This window comes from Eschrichtius robustus, unplaced genomic scaffold, assembly GCF_028021215.1.
Source record: "Eschrichtius robustus isolate mEscRob2 unplaced genomic scaffold, mEscRob2.pri scaffold_81, whole genome shotgun sequence".
Lineage (NCBI taxonomy): Eukaryota > Metazoa > Chordata > Mammalia > Artiodactyla > Eschrichtiidae > Eschrichtius > Eschrichtius robustus.
This window is the reverse complement of record NW_027175690.1, coordinates 935,117-949,321: the sequence shown is the minus strand read 5'-3', so window position 1 is coordinate 949,321 and position 14,205 is coordinate 935,117.

Genomic DNA, 14,205 nt, shown 5'->3' with positions numbered 1-14,205 from the left:
AAGGTCCGCGTGTGCCGTGAGAAGTGTTGCAGTGCAGATCTTTCTGAGAAGCCTTAGTGAAGGTACTGCTTTAACACCGGTAGGCCTCTCAGGACTGCAGGCTCGCTCACGCCTGGACCCAGGTCAAGGAAGAACACGTTGTAGCCAAAGTGTCAACTGCGGCTTCTGAGTAACCTGCAGCCCCACGGGTGGTTGGCCTCCACTCTGTGCATGCAGAGGGCAGGGCGACACACGGCTTGCTCCGGCGGAGAGCCAGACCTCCAACTCTGGAAAGCAGTCTTGGTAACAGAGTGGGGGCCGGTGTCACGTGCAATGCCTGTCAGACTCCCGGCTTAGCTATTAGCTGCACTGAATCATACCCGGCGAGTAACAGGGATTCTACGAACTCAAAGCTGACGACCCTTCACCTCCAGCAGAAAGGTGACTTTACAACCAGCCCGAAATGATGGACACCTTTCCCGAAGCACTGCTGGGAGATTGAAAGTTCCAACGTCGACCACGCCTGACTGAAGCGCTGTCGTGGCCAGGCACGTCACCCTGCGCAGAACCTCTGCTTACAAAAGGCTCCTCACAGGAGCGCCTGGTGTGTCGCGTGGCTCTCTTGGAGCTGAGCAGAAGGTGCTGCTCCACAGGCTGGGTTTGCACGTAGAAACTGGATCCTGAGGGCTGAAGCATTAGTGGTCCCTTTGGAACAGGAGGCTTGGGGCCAGAAAACTGAAGGTAAAGCACGGGGGCGGGGGTGGGCGGGCACCCATCTTGGGCACCCCGCAGGAACTCCTTGGGAGGAAGCGTGAGTTTGCTCCAAAGAAACAGTGTGCCTGCCACTCCTTGCCAGGCGGTCATGCAGCAGACCACTTCAGCTAAGGCGAATGTCGGCTGAGCGGCATACTCAAAATAAGGGGCAGTGTTTACATCAGCAAACTTGGTGGTCGCAAGTAGACCCGAGGCTTCCACCACTGAAGTGCCGTAGTGCTGGTGTGCCTTTGACGTATCTGAGGACGCTCGCGACTGCACCGTTTTCCGAGGAAAATCACTGTGTACCGAAAGCGCCATCTGTGCCTTCTGAGCACCCTCACGCCTCTTGATGGTCTTTGGGCTCTCCTGTTGGTAGGCCGAAGGCCAGGCAGCCATGTGTTTCCTCCGTCGGAGAGCCAGATAGCCACAGCTCAGAAGAATCCTCAGGAAGAGTTTTCTCCCTGGTCTGCTGTGCAATGCAAGGGGACCCCAGTTGGTAAACCTGAGCTGCACTGGAACAGACACCGCCATGGCAAGGGTTCTCAGAATTCATCGCTGACGTCTTCCCCTCGCAAGCAGCACGTCGACTTCAGATCCAGCTGGAGACATGTGCTCTCAGCCTTTGAAGACGGTCAGGCCTTGGCAAGCTCCACGGTCAGGTAGGCGACACGAAGGCGTTCACTGGCTCAACGCCGTTCACCTCAGGAGGACTCCTGCTTGCCAAAGTGTTGTCATGGAAGGGCCCATGTGTGTGGCATGTGTCTACGTGGCCTGCTTCTGAACGTCAGGTACACGAGCTAGGTGTCAACCGTGAAAGTGGAAGGGGACGGGAACGGCACAGTTGGCCCCAGTGACAAACCGGAGAGCTGCGTCCTCAGAGCTGCCGGAGAAACAGTCCTGTTGCCCGTCTTCTATTCACCCCTGGATTACCCTGAGAGGCAACCGGAGGCAGAGTGAATTTTCTTGAACGAACCGGAGTGCGTGCACTTCCTTGCTAGGTTCTCATCCCAAAGCCTTCTTGGCCAGTGGTAAGGAAACTTGCCCGCGTGTTGCAAGGAAGGTCCGTGTTTTCGACGATGAGTGCTTAATGGAACGCCCTGCGGTCGCCAACCTTCTCAACCCTGCGGGAATACCCGGGGAGGAACGGAGACTTGGCCCAAGGAAACAGAATGCTGGCAATTGCTTGCTCGGAGTACCTCCAGCAGAGGAGGTTATCTAGGGCGTAAGTCAGCCGAGCGCCAGACTCAAGGTAAGGTGCAGTGTTTCCTTCCACCAGCACAGTCGCAGTCGGCAGTTTCAACGAGGCCTTCCCGACTGAACTGCTGTAAAGGCTGGTGTGCCTTTCAAGACTCTGAAAGGATGAGGATGCGAGCGTCTGCACCGTATTCCGAGGAAGGTCACTGTGGAGCAGAAGTGGCATCTGTGCCTGCTGAGCAACACCCAGCCACAAGGGTCTTGGGACTCTAGTGTTTTGTATGCAGGAGGCTGGGCAACAACGTTTCTCCTCCATCGGAGAGCTCGATTTGGAGAGCTTAGAGGAAGCCGGAAGAGCACGTTTATAACGGGGCCTCTGGCCAATGCAAGGGGGCCTCCTTTTGTAACCCTGAGCTGCTTTTGGAAAAACACCCTGCTTACACGAGCTCTCGGAATTCATACTTGACCTCTTGCTCCCTGAAGCAGCACCTGGACTTCACCTCTCGAGGGAGAAAGAGGCAGTCGTCCTCCGAAGACTGCTAGGCCTTTGCAAGATGTCCCATGAGCTTAGGCGAAACGAAGGCGTTCACTGGCTCGCGCAGTTCACGTCCGGAGGAACACTGGCTTTCCAAAGTGCTTTCAGCGAAGGGGTACAGTATGTGACATGGGTCTCCTTTGGCCGCCCGGGAACTTCAGCTACATGAGCTGCGTGGCAACCGTGAAGAGGGGGCGGGACGAGAAAAGCGAAATCCGTCCCGTTGGCAAGCCGGGGAGCTGCGTGCTCGGAGCTGCCTGACAACAAGGCCTGCTGCCCGTCTTGTCCTCACCGTAGGAGTTCCCTGGGAGGCAAAGTGAGGAAGAGTGAGTTTTCTCGAAAGAACGAGGGGGTGTGTGCAGTTCCTCACTAGGAGCTCATCCCAAAGCCTTCTTGGCTAGTGGTTAGGAAACCTGCCCCCATGCCGCCAAAGGAAGGTCCGCGTGTGCCGTGAGAAGTGTTGCAGTGCAGATCTTTCTGAGAAGCCTTAGTGAAGGTACTGCTTTAACACCGGTAGGCCTCTCAGGACTGCAGGCTCGCTCACGCCTGGACCCAGGTCAAGGAAGAACACGTTGTAGCCAAAGTGTCAACTGCGGCTTCTGAGTAACCTGCAGCCCCACGGGTGGTTGGCCTCCACTCTGTGCATGCAGAGGGCAGGGCGACACACGGCTTGCTCCGGCGGAGAGCCAGACCTCCAACTCTGGAAAGCAGTCTTGGTAACAGAGTGGGGGCCGGTGTCACGTGCAATGCCTGTCAGACTCCCGGCTTAGCTATTAGCTGCACTGAATCATACCCGGCGAGTAACAGGGATTCTACGAACTCAAAGCTGACGACCCTTCACCTCCAGCAGAAAGGTGACTTTACAACCAGCCCGAAATGATGGACACCTTTCCCGAAGCACTGCTGGGAGATTGAAAGTTCCAACGTCGACCACGCCTGACTGAAGCGCTGTCGTGGCCAGGCACGTCACCCTGCGCAGAACCTCTGCTTACAAAAGGCTCCTCACAGGAGCGCCTGGTGTGTCGCGTGGCTCTCTTGGAGCTGAGCAGAAGGTGCTGCTCCACAGGCTGGGTTTGCACGTAGAAACTGGATCCTGAGGGCTGAAGCATTATTGGTCCCTTTGGAACAGGAGGCTTGGGGCCAGAAAACTGAAGGTAAAGCACGGGGGCGGGGGTGGGCGGGCACCCATCTTGGGCACCCCGCAGGAACTCCTTGGGAGGAAGCGTGAGTTTGCTCCAAAGAAACAGTGTGCCTGCCACTCCTTGCCAGGAGGTCATGCAGCAGACCACTTCAGCTAAGGCGAATGTCGGCTGAGCGGCATACTCAAAGTAAGGGGCAGTGTTTCCATCAGCAAACTTGGTGGTCGCAAGTAGACCCGAGGCTTCCACCACTGAAGTGCCGTAGTGCTGGTGTGCCTTTGACGTATCTGAGGACGCTCGCGACTGCACCGTTTTCCGAGGAAAATCACTGTGTACCGAAAGCGTCATCTGTGCCTTCTGAGCACCCTCACGCCTCATGATGGTCTTTGGGCTCTCCTGTTGGTAGGCCGAAGGCCAGGCAGCCATGTGTTTCCTCCGTCGGAGAGCCAGATAGCCACAGCTCAGAAGAATCCTCAGGAAGAGTTTTCTCCCTGGTCTGCTGTGCAATGCAAGGGGACCCCAGTTGGTCAACCTGAGCTGCACTGGAACAGACACCGCCATGGCAAGGGTTCTCAGAATTCATCGCTGACGTCTTCCCCTCGCAAGCAGCACGTCGACTTCAGATCCAGCTGGAGACATGTGCTCTCAGCCTTTGAAGACGGTCAGGCCTTGGCAAGCTCCACGGTCAGGTAGGCGACACGAAGGCGTTCACTGGCTCAACGCCGTTCACCTCAGGAGGACTCCTGCTTGCCAAAGTGTTGTCATGGAAGGGCCCATGTGTGTGGCATGTGTCTACGTGGCCTGCTTCTGAACGTCAGGTACACGAGCTAGGTGTCAACCGTGAAAGTGGAGGGGGACGGGAACGGCACAGTTGGCCCCAGTGACAAACCGGAGAGCTGCGTCCTCAGAGCTGCCGGAGAAACAGTCCTGTTGCCCGTCTTCTATTCACCCCTGGATTACCCTGAGAGGCAACCGGAGGCAGAGTGAATTTTCTTGAACGAACCGGAGTGCGTGCACTTCCTTGCTAGGTTCTCATCCCAAAGCCTTCTTGGCCAGTGGTAAGGAAACTTGCCCGCGTGTTGCAAGGAAGGTCCGTGTTTTCGACGATGAGTGCTTAATGGAACGCCCTGCGGTCGCCAACCTTCTCAACCCTGCGGGAATACCCGGGGAGGAACGGAGACTTGGCCCAAGGAAACAGAATGCTGGCAATTGCTTGCTCGGAGTACCTCCAGCAGAGGAGGTTATCTAGGGCGTAAGTCAGCCGAGCGCCAGACTCAAGGTAAGGTGCAGTGTTTCCTTCCACCAGCACAGTCGCAGTCGGCAGTTTCAACGAGGCCTTCCCGACTGAACTGCTGTAAAGGCTGGTGTGCCTTTCAAGACTCTGAAAGGATGAGGATGCGAGCGTCTGCACCGTATTCCGAGGAAGGTCACTGTGGAGCAGAAGTGGCATCTGTGCCTGCTGAGCAACACCCAGCCACAAGGGTCTTGGGACTCTAGTGTTTTGTATGCAGGAGGCTGGGCAACAACGTTTCTCCTCCATCGGAGAGCTCGATTTGGAGAGCTTAGAGGAAGCCGGAAGAGCACGTTTATAACGGGGCCTCTGGCCAATGCAAGGGGGCCTCCTTTTGTAACCCTGAGCTGCTTTTGGAAAAACACCCTGCTTACACGAGCTCTCGGAATTCATACTTGACCTCTTGCTCCCTGAAGCAGCACCTGGACTTCACCTCTCGAGGGAGAAAGAGGCAGTCGTCCTCCGAAGACTGCTAGGCCTTTGCAAGATGTCCCATGAGCTTAGGCGAAACGAAGGCGTTCACTGGCTCGCGCAGTTCACGTCCGGAGGAACACTGGCTTTCCAAAGTGCTTTCAGCGAAGGGGTACAGTATGTGACATGGGTCTCCTTTGGCCGCCCGGGAACTTCAGCTACATGAGCTGCGTGGCAACCGTGAAGAGGGGGCGGGACGAGAAAAGCGAAATCCGTCCCGTTGGCAAGCCGGGGAGCTGCGTGCTCGGAGCTGCCTGACAACAAGGCCTGCTGCCCGTCTTGTCCTCACCGTAGGCGTTCCCTGGGAGGCAAAGTGAGGAAGAGTGAGTTTTCTCGAAAGAACGAGGGGGTGTGTGCAGTTCCTCACTAGGAGCTCATCCCAAAGCCTTCTTGGCTAGTGGTTAGGAAACCTGCCCCCATGCCGCCAAAGGAAGGTCCGCGTGTGCCGTGAGAAGTGTTGCAGTGCAGATCTTTCTGAGAAGCCTTAGTGAAGGTACTGCTTTAACACCGGTAGGCCTCTCAGGACTGCAGGCTCGCTCACGCCTGGACCCAGGTCAAGGAAGAACACGTTGTAGCCAAAGTGTCAACTGCGGCTTCTGAGTAACCTGCAGCCCCACGGGTGGTTGGCCTCCACTCTGTGCATGCAGAGGGCAGGGCGACACACGGCTTGCTCCGGCGGAGAGCCAGACCTCCAACTCTGGAAAGCAGTCTTGGTAACAGAGTGGGGGCCGGTGTCACGTGCAATGCCTGTCAGACTCCCGGCTTAGCTATTAGCTGCACTGAATCATACCCGGCGAGTAACAGGGATTCTACGAACTCAAAGCTGACGACCCTTCACCTCCAGCAGAAAGGTGACTTTACAACCAGCCCGAAATGATGGACACCTTTCCCGAAGCACTGCTGGGAGTTTGAAAGTTCCAACGTCGACCACGCCTGACTGAAGCGCTGTCGTGGCCAGGCACGTCACCCTGCGCAGAACCTCTGCTTACAAAAGGCTCCTCACAGGAGCGCCTGGTGTGTCGCGTGGCTCTCTTGGAGCTGAGCAGAAGGTGCTGCTCCACAGGCTGGGTTTGCACGTAGAAACTGGATCCTGAGGGCTGAAGCATTATTGGTCCCTTTGGAACAGTAGGCTTGGGGCCAGAAAACTGAAGGTAAAGCACGGGGGCGGGGGTGGGCGGGCACCCATCTTGGGCACCCCGCAGGAACTCCTTGGGAGGAAGCGTGAGTTTGCTCCAAAGAAACAGTGTGCCTGCCACTCCTTGCCAGGAGGTCATGCAGCAGACCACTTCAGCTAAGGCGAATGTCGGCTGAGCGGCATACTCAAAGTAAGGGGCAGTGTTTCCATCAGCAAACTTGGTGGTCGCAAGTAGACCCGAGGCTTCCACCACTGAAGTGCCGTAGTGCTGGTGTGCCTTTGACGTATCTGAGGACGCTCGCGACTGCACCGTTTTCCGAGGAAAATCACTGTGTACCGAAAGCGTCATCTGTGCCTTCTGAGCACCCTCACGCCTCATGATGGTCTTTGGGCTCTCCTGTTGGTAGGCCGAAGGCCAGGCAGCCATGTGTTTCCTCCGTCGGAGAGCCAGATAGCCACAGCTCAGAAGAATCCTCAGGAAGAGTTTTCTCCCTGGTCTGCTGTGCAATGCAAGGGGACCCCAGTTGGTCAACCTGAGCTGCACTGGAACAGACACCGCCATGGCAAGGGTTCTCAGAATTCATCGCTGACGTCTTCCCCTCGCAAGCAGCACGTCGACTTCAGATCCAGCTGGAGACATGTGCTCTCAGCCTTTGAAGACGGTCAGGCCTTGGCAAGCTCCACGGTCAGGTAGGCGACACGAAGGCGTTCACTGGCTCAACGCCGTTCACCTCAGGAGGACTCCTGCTTGCCAAAGTGTTGTCATGGAAGGGCCCATGTGTGTGGCATGTGTCTACGTGGCCTGCTTCTGAACGTCAGGTACACGAGCTAGGTGTCAACCGTGAAAGTGGAGGGGGACGGGAACGGCACAGTTGGCCCCAGTGACAAACCGGAGAGCTGCGTCCTCAGAGCTGCCGGAGAAACAGTCCTGTTGCCCGTCTTCTATTCACCCCTGGATTACCCTGAGAGGCAACCGGAGGCAGAGTGAATTTTCTTGAACGAACCGGAGTGCGTGCACTTCCTTGCTAGGTTCTCATCCCAAAGCCTTCTTGGCCAGTGGTAAGGAAACTTGCCCGCGTGTTGCAAGGAAGGTCCGTGTTTTCGACGATGAGTGCTTAATGGAACGCCCTGCGGTCGCCAACCTTCTCAACCCTGCGGGAATACCCGGGGAGGAACGGAGACTTGGCCCAAGGAAACAGAATGCTGGCAATTGCTTGCTCGGAGTACCTCCAGCAGAGGAGGTTATCTAGGCCGTAAGTCAGCCGAGCGCCAGACTCAAGGTAAGGTGCAGTGTTTCCTTCCACCAGCACAGTCGCAGTCGGCAGTTTCAACGAGGCCTTCCCGACTGAACTGCTGTAAAGGCTGGTGTGCCTTTCAAGACTCTGAAAGGATGAGGATGCGAGCGTCTGCACCGTATTCCGAGGAAGGTCACTGTGGAGCAGAAGTGGCATCTGTGCCTGCTGAGCAACACCCAGCCACAAGGGTCTTGGGACTCTAGTGTTTTGTATGCAGGAGGCTGGGCAACAACGTTTCTCCTCCATCGGAGAGCTCGATTTGGAGAGCTTAGAGGAAGCCGGAAGAGCACGTTTATAACGGGGCCTCTGGCCAATGCAAGGGGGCCTCCTTTTGTAACCCTGAGCTGCTTTTGGAAAAACACCCTGCTTACACGAGCTCTCGGAATTCATACTTGACCTCTTGCTCCCTGAAGCAGCACCTGGACTTCACCTCTCGAGGGAGAAAGAGGCAGTCGTCCTCCGAAGACTGCTAGGCCTTTGCAAGATGTCCCATGAGCTTAGGCGAAACGAAGGCGTTCACTGGCTCGCGCAGTTCACGTCCGGAGGAACACTGGCTTTCCAAAGTGCTTTCAGCGAAGGGGTACAGTATGTGACATGGGTCTCCTTTGGCCGCCCGGGAACTTCAGCTACATGAGCTGCGTGGCAACCGTGAAGAGGGGGCGGGACGAGAAAAGCGAAATCCGTCCCGTTGGCAAGCCGGGGAGCTGCGTGCTCGGAGCTGCCTGACAACAAGGCCTGCTGCCCGTCTTGTCCTCACCGTAGGAGTTCCCTGGGAGGCAAAGTGAGGAAGAGTGAGTTTTCTCGAAAGAACGAGGGGGTGTGTGCAGTTCCTCACTAGGAGCTCATCCCAAAGCCTTCTTGGCTAGTGGTTAGGAAACCTGCCCCCATGCCGCCAAAGGAAGGTCCGCGTGTGCCGTGAGAAGTGTTGCAGTGCAGATCTTTCTGAGAAGCCTTAGTGAAGGTACTGCTTTAACACCGGTAGGCCTCTCAGGACTGCAGGCTCGCTCACACCTGGACCCAGGTCAAGGAAGAACACGTTGTAGCCAAAGTGTCAACTGCGGCTTCTGAGTAACCTGCAGCCCCACGGGTGGTTGGCCTCCACTCTGTGCATGCAGAGGGCAGGGCGACACACGGCTTGCTCCGGCGGAGAGCCAGACCTCCAACTCTGGAAAGCAGTCTTGGTAACAGAGTGGGGGCCGGTGTCACGTGCAATGCCTGTCAGACTCCCGGCTTAGCTATTAGCTGCACTGAATCATACCCGGCGAGTAACAGGGATTCTACGAACTCAAAGCTGACGACCCTTCACCTCCAGCAGAAAGGTGACTTTACAACCAGCCCGAAATGATGGACACCTTTCCCGAAGCACTGCTGGGAGATTGAAAGTTCCAACGTCGACCACGCCTGACTGAAGCGCTGTCGTGGCCAGGCACGTCACCCTGCGCAGAACCTCTGCTTACAAAAGGCTCCTCACAGGAGCGCCTGGTGTGTCGCGTGGCTCTCTTGGAGCTGAGCAGAAGGTGCTGCTCCACAGGCTGGGTTTGCACGTAGAAACTGGATCCTGAGGGCTGAAGCATTAGTGGTCCCTTTGGAACAGGAGGCTTGGGGCCAGAAAACTGAAGGTAAAGCACGGGGGCGGGGGTGGGCGGGCACCCATCTTGGGCACCCCGCAGGAACTCCTTGGGAGGAAGCGTGAGTTTGCTCCAAAGAAACAGTGTGCCTGCCACTCCTTGCCAGGAGGTCATGCAGCAGACCACTTCAGCTAAGGCGAATGTCGGCTGAGCGGCATACTCAAAGTAAGGGGCAGTGTTTCCATCAGCAAACTTGGTGGTCGCAAGTAGACCCGAGGCTTCCACCACTGAAGTGCCGTAGTGCTGGTGTGCCTTTGACGTATCTGAGGACGCTCGCGACTGCACCGTTTTCCGAGGAAAATCACTGTGTACCGAAAGCGTCATCTGTGCCTTCTGAGCACCCTCACGCCTCATGATGGTCTTTGGGCTCTCCTGTTGGTAGGCCGAAGGCCAGGCAGCCATGTGTTTCCTCCGTCGGAGAGCCAGATAGCCACAGCTCAGAAGAATCCTCAGGAAGAGTTTTCTCCCTGGTCTGCTGTGCAATGCAAGGGGACCCCAGTTGGTCAACCTGAGCTGCACTGGAACAGACACCGCCATGGCAAGGGTTCTCAGAATTCATCGCTGACGTCTTCCCCTCGCAAGCAGCACGTCGACTTCAGATCCAGCTGGAGACATGTGCTCTCAGCCTTTGAAGACGGTCAGGCCTTGGCAAGCTCCACGGTCAGGTAGGCGACACGAAGGCGTTCACTGGCTCAACGCCGTTCACCTCAGGAGGACTCCTGCTTGCCAAAGTGTTGTCATGGAAGGGCCCATGTGTGTGGCATGTGTCTACGTGGCCTGCTTCTGAACGTCAGGTACACGAGCTAGGTGTCAACCGTGAAAGTGGAGGGGGATGGGAACGGCACAGTTGGCCCCAGTGACAAACCGGAGAGCTGCGTCCTCAGAGCTGCCGGAGAAACAGTCCTGTTGCCCGTCTTCTATTCACCCCTGGATTACCCTGAGAGGCAACCGGAGGCAGAGTGAATTTTCTTGAACGAACCGGAGTGCGTGCACTTCCTTGCTAGGTTCTCATCCCAAAGCCTTCTTGGCCAGTGGTAAGGAAACTTGCCCGCGTGTTGCAAGGAAGGTCCGTGTTTTCGACGATGAGTGCTTAATGGAACGCCCTGCGGTCGCCAACCTTCTCAACCCTGCGGGAATACCCGGGGAGGAACGGAGACTTGGCCCAAGGAAACAGAATGCTGGCAATTGCTTGCTCGGAGTACCTCCAGCAGAGGAGGTTATCTAGGGCGTAAGTCAGCCGAGCGCCAGACTCAAGGTAAGGTGCAGTGTTTCCTTCCACCAGCACAGTCGCAGTCGGCAGTTTCAACGAGGCCTTCCCGACTGAACTGCTGTAAAGGCTGGTGTGCCTTTCAAGACTCTGAAAGGATGAGGATGCGAGCGTCTGCACCGTATTCCGAGGAAGGTCACTGTGGAGCAGAAGTGGCATCTGTGCCTGCTGAGCAACACCCAGCCACAAGGGTCTTGGGACTCTAGTGTTTTGTATGCAGGAGGCTGGGCAACAACGTTTCTCCTCCATCGGAGAGCTCGATTTGGAGAGCTTAGAGGAAGCCGGAAGAGCACGTTTATAACGGGGCCTCTGGCCAATGCAAGGGGGCCTCCTTTTGTAACCCTGAGCTGCTTTTGGAAAAACACCCTGCTTACACGAGCTCTCGGAATTCATACTTGACCTCTTGCTCCCTGAAGCAGCACCTGGACTTCACCTCTCGAGGGAGAAAGAGGCAGTCGTCCTCCGAAGACTGCTAGGCCTTTGCAAGATGTCCCATGAGCTTAGGCGAAACGAAGGCGTTCACTGGCTCGCGCAGTTCACGTCCGGAGGAACACTGGCTTTCCAAAGTGCTTTCAGCGAAGGGGTACAGTATGTGACATGGGTCTCCTTTGGCCGCCCGGGAACTTCAGCTACATGAGCTGCGTGGCAACCGTGAAGAGGGGGCGGGACGAGAAAAGCGAAATCCGTCCCGTTGGCAAGCCGGGGAGCTGCGTGCTCGGAGCTGCCTGACAACAAGGCCTGCTGCCCGTCTTGTCCTCACCGTAGGAGTTCCCTGGGAGGCAAAGTGAAGAAGAGTGAGTTTTCTCGAAAGAACGAGGGGGTGTGTGCAGTTCCTCACTAGGAGCTCATCCCAAAGCCTTCTTGGCTAGTGGTTAGGAAACCTGCCCCCATGCCGCCAAAGGAAGGTCCGCGTGTGCCGTGAGAAGTGTTGCAGTGCAGATCTTTCTGAGAAGCCTTAGTGAAGGTACTGCTTTAACACCGGTAGGCCTCTCAGGACTGCAGGCTCGCTCACGCCTGGACCCAGGTCAAGGAAGAACACGTTGTAGCCAAAGTGTCAACTGCGGCTTCTGAGTAACCTGCAGCCCCACGGGTGGTTGGCCTCCACTCTGTGCATGCAGAGGGCAGGGCGACACACGGCTTGCTCCGGCGGAGAGCCAGACCTCCAACTCTGGAAAGCAGTCTTGGTAACAGAGTGGGGGTCGGTGTCACGTGCAATGCCTGTCAGACTCCCGGCTTAGCTATTAGCTGCACTGAATCATACCCGGCGAGTAACAGGGATTCTACGAACTCAAAGCTGACGACCCTTCACCTCCAGCAGAAAGGTGACTTTACAACCAGCCCGAAATGATGGACACCTTTCCCGAAGCACTGCTGGGAGATTGAAAGTTCCAACGTCGACCACGCCTGACTGAAGCGCTGTCGTGGCCAGGCACGTCACCCTGCGCAGAACCTCTGCTTACAAAAGGCTCCTCACAGGAGCGCCTGGTGTGTCGCGTGGCTCTCTTGGAGCTGAGCAGAAGGTGCTGCTCCACAGGCTGGGTTTGCACGTAGAAACTGGATCCTGAGGGCTGAAGCATTATTGGTCCCTTTGGAACAGGAGGCTTGGGGCCAGAAAACTGAAGGTAAAGCATGGGGGCGGGGGTGGGCGGGCACCCATCTTGGGCACCCCGCAGGAACTCCTTGGGAGGAAGCGTGAGTTTGCTCCAAAGAAACAGTGTGCCTGCCACTCCTTGCCAGGAGGTCATGCAGCAGACCACTTCAGCTAAGGCGAATGTCGGCTGAGCGGCATACTCAAAGTAAGGGGCAGTGTTTCCATCAGCAAACTTGGTGGTCGCAAGTAGACCCGAGGCTTCCACCACTGAAGTGCCGTAGTGCTGGTGTGCCTTTGACGTATCTGAGGACGCTCGCGACTGCACCGTTTTCCGAGGAAAATCACTGTGTACCGAAAGCGTCATCTGTGCCTTCTGAGCACCCTCACGCCTCATGATGGTCTTTGGGCTCTCCTGTTGGTAGGCCGAAGGCCAGGCAGCCATGTGTTTCCTCCGTCGGAGAGCCAGATAGCCACAGCTCAGAAGAATCCTCAGGAAGAGTTTTCTCCCTGGTCTGCTGTGCAATGCAAGGGGACCCCAGTTGGTCAACCTGAGCTGCACTGGAACAGACACCGCCATGGCAAGGGTTCTCAGAATTCATCGCTGACGTCTTCCCCTCGCAAGCAGCACGTCGACTTCAGATCCAGCTGGAGACATGTGCTCTCAGCCTTTGAAGACGGTCAGGCCTTGGCAAGCTCCACGGTCAGGTAGGCGACACGAAGGCGTTCACTGGCTCAACGCCGTTCACCTCAGGAGGACTCCTGCTTGCCAAAGTGTTGTCATGGAAGGGCCCATGTGTGTGGCATGTGTCTACGTGGCCTGCTTCTGAACGTCAGGTACACGAGCTAGGTGTCAACCGTGAAAGTGGAGGGGGACGGGAACGGCACAGTTGGCCCCAGTGACAAACCGGAGAGCTGCGTCCTCAGAGCTGCCGGAGAAACAGTCCTGTTGCCCGTCTTCTATTCACCCCTGGATTACCCTGAGAGGCAACCGGAGGCAGAGTGAATTTTCTTGAACGAACCGGAGTGCGTGCACTTCCTTGCTAGGTTCTCATCCCAAAGCCTTCTTGGCCAGTGGTAAGGAAACTTGCCCGCGTGTTGCAAGGAAGGTCCGTGTTTTCGACGATGAGTGCTTAATGGAACGCCCTGCGGTCGCCAACCTTCTCAACCCTGCGGGAATACCCGGGGAGGAACGGAGACTTGGCCCAAGGAAACAGAATGCTGGCAATTGCTTGCTCGGAGTACCTCCAGCAGAGGAGGTTATCTAGGGCGTAAGTCAGCCGAGCGCCAGACTCAAGGTAAGGTGCAGTGTTTCCTTCCACCAGCACAGTCGCAGTCGGCAGTTTCAACGAGGCCTTCCCGACTGAACTGCTGTAAAGGCTGGTGTGCCTTTCAAGACTCTGAAAGGATGAGGATGCGAGCGTCTGCACCGTATTCCGAGGAAGGTCACTGTGGAGCAGAAGTGGCATCTGTGCCTGCTGAGCAACACCCAGCCACAAGGGTCTTGGGACTCTAGTGTTTTGTATGCAGGAGGCTGGGCAACAACGTTTCTCCTCCATCGGAGAGCTCGATTTGGAGAGCTTAGAGGAAGCCGGAAGAGCACGTTTATAACGGGGCCTCTGGCCAATGCAAGGGGGCCTCCTTTTGTAACCCTGAGCTGCTTTTGGAAAAACACCCTGCTTACACGAGCTCTCGGAATTCATACTTGACCTCTTGCTCCCTGAAGCAGCACCTGGACTTCACCTCTCGAGGGAGAAAGAGGCAGTCGTCCTCCGAAGACTGCTAGGCCTTTGCAAGATGTCCCATGAGCTTAGGCGAAACGAAGGCGTTCACTGGCTCGCGCAGTTCACGTCCGGAGGAACACTGGCTTTCCAAAGTGCTTTCAGCGAAGGGGTACAGTATGTGACATGGGTCTCCTTTGGCCGCC